The 9,279-nt window shown below is 40.5% G+C and overlaps 1 pseudogene; it reads left to right on the top strand.

The window, feature by feature from the left end:
• Positions 1 to 7,727: 7,727 nt before the first annotated feature.
• Positions 7,728 to 8,113, top strand: LOC101603693 (annotated as a pseudogene).
• Positions 8,114 to 9,279: the final 1,166 nt, after the last annotated feature.

The following is a 9,279-nucleotide window of genomic DNA, read 5'->3' as shown; positions in this document are numbered from 1 at the left end:
TACTACAACAAAACTTGATAGGAAGTACTGGGGTTTCTGAGATAAGTATGACAATACAGATTTTGGTCTTTTAGAACTTTGGTGCTGGAAAATTTTGGCACACCTTGGTACTAGCAACTGAAGACATCTTCCAGGGTGCCAAGCTAAATTTTGTGGACATTCTGGTGAGAGTTTGTAAACTCTAAGTGAAAAGAGAACTACATTCGGAGGCTTTGCTTATGAACTTTCAAAGGGGAAGGAGAGACCACAGGGAACTTTGTGGAACAGGGCATAAGGGGTGGGGGCATTCTTCTGTCCTTGCCCAGAGAGGTTGATCAAAGTTGAATTTGAGAGTAATGATGTGTTTGGTAAAAGAGGTAAAACTTGGGACTTTATAAAAGTCTTAAAGACTATGGAGACCTTTGTAGTTGGACTGAAGACAATTTAAAATCTGAGGTGGTTATAGTCTACTGGGGTCAAAGAGTGGGATGTAGGACCTTGAATGCATGTCCCCCAGTAGACCCAGGAGTTTTATTAAAGCTTGTCTCTAGCTGCCTGGCTAGAGGAGCTGTCACAGAGGGAATATTCTGGAGTCTAGTCCTAAGGTGTTACTGGAGGTGGGTCTGATTTCTAGCTCAAAGGCATGCAGAGAGGTTTTTGAGCTCTGGCTATGCTTGCTGGCTATTCAGTGGTGTCTCTCTGCTTGGATTTATGAATAGGATCCTACTTCTGCTGCCACTGATGTTACTTCCCATTGGATCTGCAAGCTGAAATAAACCTTTCTTCCAATAAACTGTGTCTGCTTGAAAGTTCCTCCCAGAAATATGGAGCTGACTACAACAGAAATGAGTATCAATATCCCCACAATGTAGACAAGTCTCCAGTAATTAATCTTTGCACTGCCCCTTTGGGAATCCCATCTGCAGCCAGCAGCCAGTGTTCATTTGTCTGAACTGTGAAGGAGCAGCAGTATGCCTGGATGGTAGTGCACAGGGGTAAGCAAGTGATTTAAATATATTGGAGAAAGGGTAAAGCCTGTGATATATTGTAATTTGTACTTAGACCCAGTATCCAGAGGACTTTCTTTACTTGATTATGCTACTAAGAACAGTAGAGGAAATAATATTATGGTTTCTTCTCACCATTCATAAGCTCCACTCTGTAAAACGTTTTTCTAAATCCCATCACCCCCAACATTACTCAGTAAACAGTCAAACTACATATGAAAACCTTTACTTTCATCTATTGCTTCCCTGGTACAACTCTCTTACTCCTGTTACTTTTCTTTTACTAAATGAATGAGAAAAAGATAGTTATGGATATACTCAAATAACTGGATGTACTTCCTTGTCTTAGAAGAGTACTACTAGAAAGATCCATTGAAAATGCTGACTTGATTTTGCTTAGTGATGGTTCACATTTATAAGATGTCCAAAAACATTTTCATGGAGGATATACAACTACTTCCACTCTTGATTAACGGAGAGTGTTTTCTTGCCTGTGATAAAATCTGCTCAAATGGATGAACTCATAGCCTCAACTACAGAGTGCCATTTACAACAACAACAACAAAAAAAGTTAATATCCACACTGTTTTATTCATTTGGAGTAACACTTGTCTATGATATGTTCTAGAAAAAAAAACAGGATTTCTTTGTTTATTTTTTAAAGACATACTCTGACAATTCCATGCAAGTATATAATGTATTTTACTCACATTCACCCTCATGTACTCTCCCGTTCCCACTGAATTTCTTCTTTCCAAATAGTCCCCACCCTACTTCATGAAATTTTGGGGAACCATTGAGTTGAATTGGGGTTGTCTTCATGAGCATGGGTGGGAAGTTATTGACTGCAATATGACCAACTTACCAGTGGCTAAACCACTGAGAGAAAAGACTTTTCCTCCTTCAGTAGCCATTAATTATCACAAGTTCCTCATAGAGAGGTGGAGCTTCCTTAAACCATCCTTCATCCACGATGCAGCATTGATCCCCTCAAGCCTATGCAGGTAAATACTGCTGCTGTGAGTCATTTCCACAGGCAGATTTCGCAGGCATCATTCCTATATTCTGGCTTTTACATTCTTTCCATGTGTGCACCTGCAATGCCCCATGAGTCTTGGAAGGGGTGACAAAAATGCCTCATTTAAGGAGGAATACCCAACATTTTCTCAGCACTTTGACAAGTTATGACTGCCTGCATTAACAACTGTTCACTACAAAAGGAGTTTCTCTGGTGAAATCTGAGAGTACCACTAGTCTATAAGTATGTATGTGTGTGTATACACACACACACACACACACGCACACACATACACATATATTCAGAAGTCAGTTAACAATATATTTATTAAGCACCACAATAGTAATAGACACCCCACCCTAAAGGCAGTCATAGGCTTTTGACAAAGGAAAATATGCCTCTTTTATCTAGAATCATAAGATTCTAAGATATAAAAAAGATAACTTTCCTGCTATATGGAAGAACCTCAAATGGAAATACAAAAATGAAAGCCTAGATCAGTGAAGTTGGGGGTAGGCAGAGAGAACGTAGGAGAAAAAGGGAAAGAGAGTGAACATGCTAGTTGAATTCAATTCTAAACTTCAGCGTTCATTACTAAAACATGCTCCATTCCCGTCTCTCTGTGGTTTGGGTATGTGAACCAATGTATTTCCTTTTATACTTAAATTGAGTTTAATTTCTGTCACTTGCAACAGAAATTGTCATAATGTAAATGGAATAGTTAGAGAAAAAGAGAACATAAAATTATTGAATTGTGCTATTCAACTAAAGTTCAATGAAAGTTCACTGATCTGAGAAATATGTGTGAACCAGTGACTCAGTCCATTCTGCATCTATGGCAGCATACCACAGTCATAAACAATGGAAAGCTGTTTGTCACAGGTTTGAATGATGAGGACATCAAGATTGTGTTACTGGAACACATGATGTCTGGAGAGAGCATGCTCCTTGCTTCATAGATGACCCTCACCACAACTTCACATGGCAGAAGAGGTGCAGGGAGCAGCCTGGGGACAAATACCATTTATGAAGGCAGAGTCTTATCAAAGCCCCACCTAAAAATGTTGTCGCATTGGAGATTAAGTTTCAATATTTAAATTTGGGAAGGAGATCACTATTACGTCTATGGAATTTTATGGAATCATAAGTGAAGGAAACATTGTTTATTAACCTCGATCATATTTTCAGTGGCAGATAAGATTTTTGCTGGCAGAAACAGAAGTGAGGATTCACTCTGTTTCTGTAAGTGCTCCAACAAGACAGGGATTTCAACAGAACAATCTCTGACTAAAATTATTTGTTTAGTTTTGCCACACCTTGTGAAAAATTATTAATAGAAATCTCAATTGAGGATATTTATATTCTTTTAACATATTAATGCTCTCAAAAGTTGATTAGATATTTATACTATAACATAATTTCAATTCCTCCTAAATATGACTGATATGAGCCAAATTGAAGGAATGGGTATTTGTAGAAAAAGTCAAAAGGCCAAGAAAAAAACACAATACTCTTACAAACAAGAAAACAAAGAGAAAGTTGCTCTCATGTCTCAACACTTACTCTAATGTGAACATGATCAGAGCACTGAAGAATTGTACAATAAGAGAAGAACAAGCACATTTGGAATCAGCCAATACTTGAACATATTTGATCTTTGAACAGTGTTAATTTCCACCTTACCCCAGTAAGGATAGCAAACACTAAAAAAATCAAATGAAAGCAAATGTTGGCAAGGATGTGGAGAAATAGGAACCCTCATTCACTGTTTGTGGGAATGTAAACTGGTACAACCATTACAGGAAACAATAGGGAGACTCCCAGAAAGGTTGACTGTAGAGTTACCAACAGACCCAGCTATTCCCTTACTGGGCAATTGCCCTAAAAGCTCCACCTCTCAGTTCAGAGATATTTGCCCAAACATGTTTATAGCTGCTCAATTCATAATAGCTAAGAACTGGAATCAGCACAGATGTCCATCATTGGACAAATGGATACCAAGATGTTGTATATCTACATAACAGAATTCTATTCAGCAGTTACAAAAAAAAAATGACACAATAAAATTTGTAGAAAGAAATGGTTGAACTTGGAGCAGATCATACTCAGCAAACTCACACAATCACAGAAAAACAATCATCACATGGCACTAATTTGTGGCTCTAAAGCTGGATCAGCCCAAGATGCTAACATAATAACCATCTCAAGGCTTGGTCAACAGGGAGGGTAGGGCTTGAGGGGAGAGTAAAGGGGTGGGGACAAAATATGAACCCAAGTTGGAAGACAGACTAAAAGGTTGAACTCTCAACAAAACTTTACAGGGAGCACCTGAATTGAAGGGCCCTGGAGAGGGTGACATAAACCTTACCCTTCAATTTCCTATTGCTTTTTTTTTTCTTTGTCTTTTTTCTTTCTTTATTTTTCTATTTTATTTCTTTTCCCTGGTTCTGCCCTGTAACTCCAAGTACTAGGATACAGTTAGCATGTAAATGAGCTGTTGATCAGAGAGACCTACAACCTTTCCCAAAACAAGACAGACTTCTGTCAGAGTACTTGATCATCCATAAGAGGCTAATGGTAAGACTCTACTGCTGAAGACACCATATGCTGTTGGTACAGAACATGGAGAAACCTGACTGGAATCTGGAAGGGAGCCAGTACCCAGACAGCCCATCTAGGCTAGAAGGCGCTACATGAGCTACTGGGGGAAAGTTGCCAACATCTGCCCAAGCCACTCAAAGTCTAAGCAACTCAGAAGCAAACAACCTGATGTGATGCTCACACAAGTGCAATAGTGGCATACAGCCATGATGGGTAACCAACCACACTTGGATTGACTAACAAATCTGCTAAATGGAAAGGAATACATATCTGGAACCGGGAAACAAGTCAGAATAATATCCAGATAATGAGTTTGCACCCACTAATCTTGGGCTACAAGAGGGTCTATGCACATTAAATTCTCTCTAAACTAATAATGGTTATCCCATTTAACTTGTTCTGACTTCACTCTCTGTTGGAGAACATGCTTTACTTTTGCAGACAGAAGTGATACCTGAGGAGAGAAGTAACCCCTCACATTTCAACAGGACCCCAACTGAAACCATAGAGGAATTGGGGAAATGAGCAAGAGTGCTGCTTTCTTAGTGAAATTCATATCAGCTCAAGGGTGAAGGAGATAGATGCTAAGGACACTCAACACCTACCAAACCAGAGATCTAGGGATTCCTAACAGCCCATCATTGAAGTAGACTTAAAACGAACCCAACATGGCTCAGAGAATTTTGCAGAAAGAGGAGCTGGAATGGTTGTTAGAGTCACAAGCTGGGACATTATTCACAGAGACACTGACTCTTCCCCATAACTGATGACGCCCCCACAATGCATGACCCACAATCACCATGGGGATAACTAGCATCCCCAAGAAAGAGGGTCCCTTTGGAGGTGGCAGAGTGAGGGAAAGGATGATACCTACGTGTGCTTTTTACATACTTACTATGTCCATAATTAATAAAAAGGAAGGGCTAATTTTTTTTAAAAATGGAAGTATTTGAATTTTTTATTGTACCTTATTGTTGCAGTCAGGCTTGCATTCCTGATAGAAATCACTCAACCAGGAGCAGCTTTTGGGAAAAAGGTTTATTTTGGCTTACAGGATCAAGGGGAAGCTCCACAATGGCAGGGGAAAATGATGGCATGTGTAGAGGATGGACATCACCCCCTGGCCAACATAAGGTAGACAATAGCAAGAGTGTGCCAAACACTGGAATGGGAAAACTGGCTATAACACCATAAGCCCATGCCTCCAGAAGGCATTAATTACAAAATTTCCATCAGCTGGGAGCCTAGCATTCAGAACACCTAAGTTTATGGGAAACACCTGAATAAAACCACCTCATTCTACCCCTGGCCCCCATAATCTGATAACTATCCATGATGTAAAATTCAGTGCATTCATCCAACTTTAAAAGTCCTCACAGTTGTTACCAATTCCAATGATGTTCATATATCCCATAGTACAAGACCTTCTAACTGAGCCAATACAACCCCACACCAAAAAAAAAAAAAAAAAAAAAAAAAAAAAAAAAAAAAAAACATAATGGCACACAATAAATCTCACACTACAAAAGATGGCATTGGGCATAGAAAAGAAATATTGAGCCAATACAAGTTTTAAAACAACCAGGGCAAACATCAAACTCTGTAGCTTCAAGTCCAATAACTGTAGTCAGTAACAAGTCTCCAAGTTCGATAATTCTAACCAGCAATTTCATCAGGGCTGGCAGCTCATTAGCAGCCATCTAGTGGTCCTGGCATCTCCACTGGGTCTCCACTGCAATCAGTAGTTCATGCTAATGGCTCCATGTGGTCTCCATGCAGGCAACCAGCAAACCTGCTTCACACTGCCCATAGCCATTTCCAAAACACAAGACTGTGTTGCAAACTCAATTACCCTCGCTTTTCTGCATTTATTATACTCCACAATAACAGGTAGTGTGCCAATTTGTTAATGCAGGGGAGAATTAAGCAGACTTTGAAGAACAGTACACTTCTTGAGCACTCAAGCTCCTTCAAAAGAGACTACATTCTCCCTGTTGCCCCAATGCAGGTCAGCTAGCCCAATCTCAAAGGTTGTAATCTCTCAAATGCAGCTGAATGGGCAGCAGTTCACCAGATGTCATTTCTTCTGTGCCATATCCCTCTGTTCACACCAGTTCATTTCTATACAAAGCAACCCCGAACAACTTTTCAGGACATGGGCATAATAGCAAGCCTCACACAAACTGCTAGCCCAGTCCAAGCAAAGCCCATTTTCACCCTCATAGGGTGAAAACCTCACATTCATGTCTTTCAACTCTGTCCAGAATAGTCCATCAAGCTGTACTTACAGCACTGCAAAATATCTCTTAGGCCAGGGTTTCAAATACTTCCAAATTCCTCTTGAAAATCAGCTCCAAAAGGCCAAAGCCACACAATCAGGTGTCTAGTAGCAATCCCACTCCTCAGTACCACTTTACTGTTGCAGTCAGGTTCACATTGCTAATATAAATATATTAAATATATTGCTAATATAAATCACCCAACAAAGAGCAGCTCTGGGATAAAGGTCTACTTTGGCTTACAGGCTTGAGGGGAAGCTCCACAATGGCAGGGGAAAATGATGGCATGAGCAGAGGGTGGACATCGCCCCCTGGCCAACATAAGGTGGACAATAGCAACAGGAGAGTGTGCCAAACACTGGCATGGGGAAACTGACTATAACACCCATAAGCCCGCTCCCAACAATACACTGCCTCCAGAAGGCATTAATTTCAAAATTTCCATCAGCTGGGAACCTAGCATTCAGAACACCTAAGTTTAAGGGGGACATCTGAATCAAACCACCACACCTACTTTCTTGTGTTCTTTGTGTCTAACGTGGTCACAGATAAATGGCATTTCTTTTAGGATATAACAATATATGAATATTCATTATTACCATAACAAAAAACACACAAAATATAAATCATACCTTTATGCACCCAATGAAGAATGCTGGGCACAAGGAAGTTTTATTGGACTGAATTCATAGATAATTCCTGGTGTAGAGAAGAGAATTATCACTCAGGGCGGGCACTAGTCTATATAGTGATAGAAAAAGAAGCCCGATGTAGGAGAATTTCTTCCCCTGATAGAAGGAATCGGCTCTTTCTCCGTAATGTGGCAGCTAAGCAGACACCAAAATGCAAATCTCTGTGAAGACCCAGACAGGCAAGAACATCACCCTAGAGGGTGAACCCAATGACACCATCCAGAATATAAAGGCTAAGAACCCAGACAAGGAAGGCATCCCACCAGACCAGCAGTGGCTGATATTCCCTGGTAAACAGCTGAAGGATGGCTGCACGCTCTCTGACTACAACTTCCAGAAAGAGTGCAGCCTGCACCTGGCGTTGGGCCTGCGTGGTGGCATCATCAAGCCTTCCCTGTGCCAGCTTGCCCAGAAGCACAACAGAGACAAGATGATCTGCCCGAGTGCTATGTTTGTCTACACGCCCATGCTGTGGGTTGCTGTCAGATGAAGTGTGCCTACACCAACAACCTTCACCCCAGGAAGAGGGTCAAGTAAAACAATAGCCTTGCAGCCCTAATAAAGTCCCCATATATTGACTGCAGCAAGAAATAAAAAAGGAATCAGCTCAGTCACAGATACAGCACTGACTAGAGACAATATGAACCTTAATGAGCCAAACACTAGCCACAGTTTTCTACCCGCCAGTTCTCTTCCAGCTCTTCCCAACACCAAAATGAATTTGTACCTTCATCTGCCCCGCCCCTCAACAGAAGAGACTGTGGAGCAAAGCAGAGAGACATAACAGAGGGGCATTTTTAAAAGCTTCCACACTGCCCAAAAAGATATGAAATCACAAAACAGCCCATTACCATCTCAAAGAATAAAATGATGAAAGTAGTAGCAACAGGGGCGTAGTGAATGTGAAATTCTACAATTTTCCAACAGAGAATTGGAAGTTTGTTTTAAAGATGTTATTTATTTATTTATGAGAGAGATAAAGAGGCAGCAAGAGAGAGAAAGAGAGAGTGGGCATGCTGGGGCATTCAGTGCTGCAAAGGAACTCCAGGCGCATGCGTCACCTTGTGCATCTAACCAGTGTGGGTCCTGAGGAATTGAACCTGGGTCCTTTGGCCCACTTATTAACACTTATTAACTGCTAGAAAGATTGAGACTTCCCTTCCCCAACAGGAGAGAGATGAGAAATTACAGACTATTATCATCAGCAATGCAGATATATTATATTAAGAGAATACTATATGGGTATTATGAGCACACTTGTACAATAAATGTGTTAATCTAGTAATATTTACAAAAATGTATAATATTTAGAAAAATACAACCTATCACAATTGATATAATAAATAAAAAAGTCTGTTTAGCTCCATGTCTACTGAGGTTGTTGAACTCATAATGAAATTTTTTCCTACAGTAACAAGACTGTGCTATGATGCCCTTACACTCTGTGTGTGTGTGTGTGTGTGTGTGTGTGTGTGTGTGTGTGTGTGTCTAAATTTTAAGAAGAAATAATACCTGGTACCCTCCCAGGATAATGCTTTGATCCTGGCTCTCCAGCTGCTAGCACTATTTTGAAGGCTGTAGAGCTTATTTAGAAGGTGGAGATTCCTCAGGACAGGACTTTGAAGGTGGTAGTTCTGTCACACTCTCTGCTTCCTGGTTGCTGTGATGGGAATTGTCCCCTCGTGTCAAGGATAGAGCTGTCT

This window comes from Jaculus jaculus, chromosome 2 (assembly GCF_020740685.1).
Source record: "Jaculus jaculus isolate mJacJac1 chromosome 2, mJacJac1.mat.Y.cur, whole genome shotgun sequence".
NCBI classification, from domain to species: domain Eukaryota; kingdom Metazoa; phylum Chordata; class Mammalia; order Rodentia; family Dipodidae; genus Jaculus; species Jaculus jaculus.
This window is presented reverse-complemented; position numbering and strand designations above follow the sequence as displayed.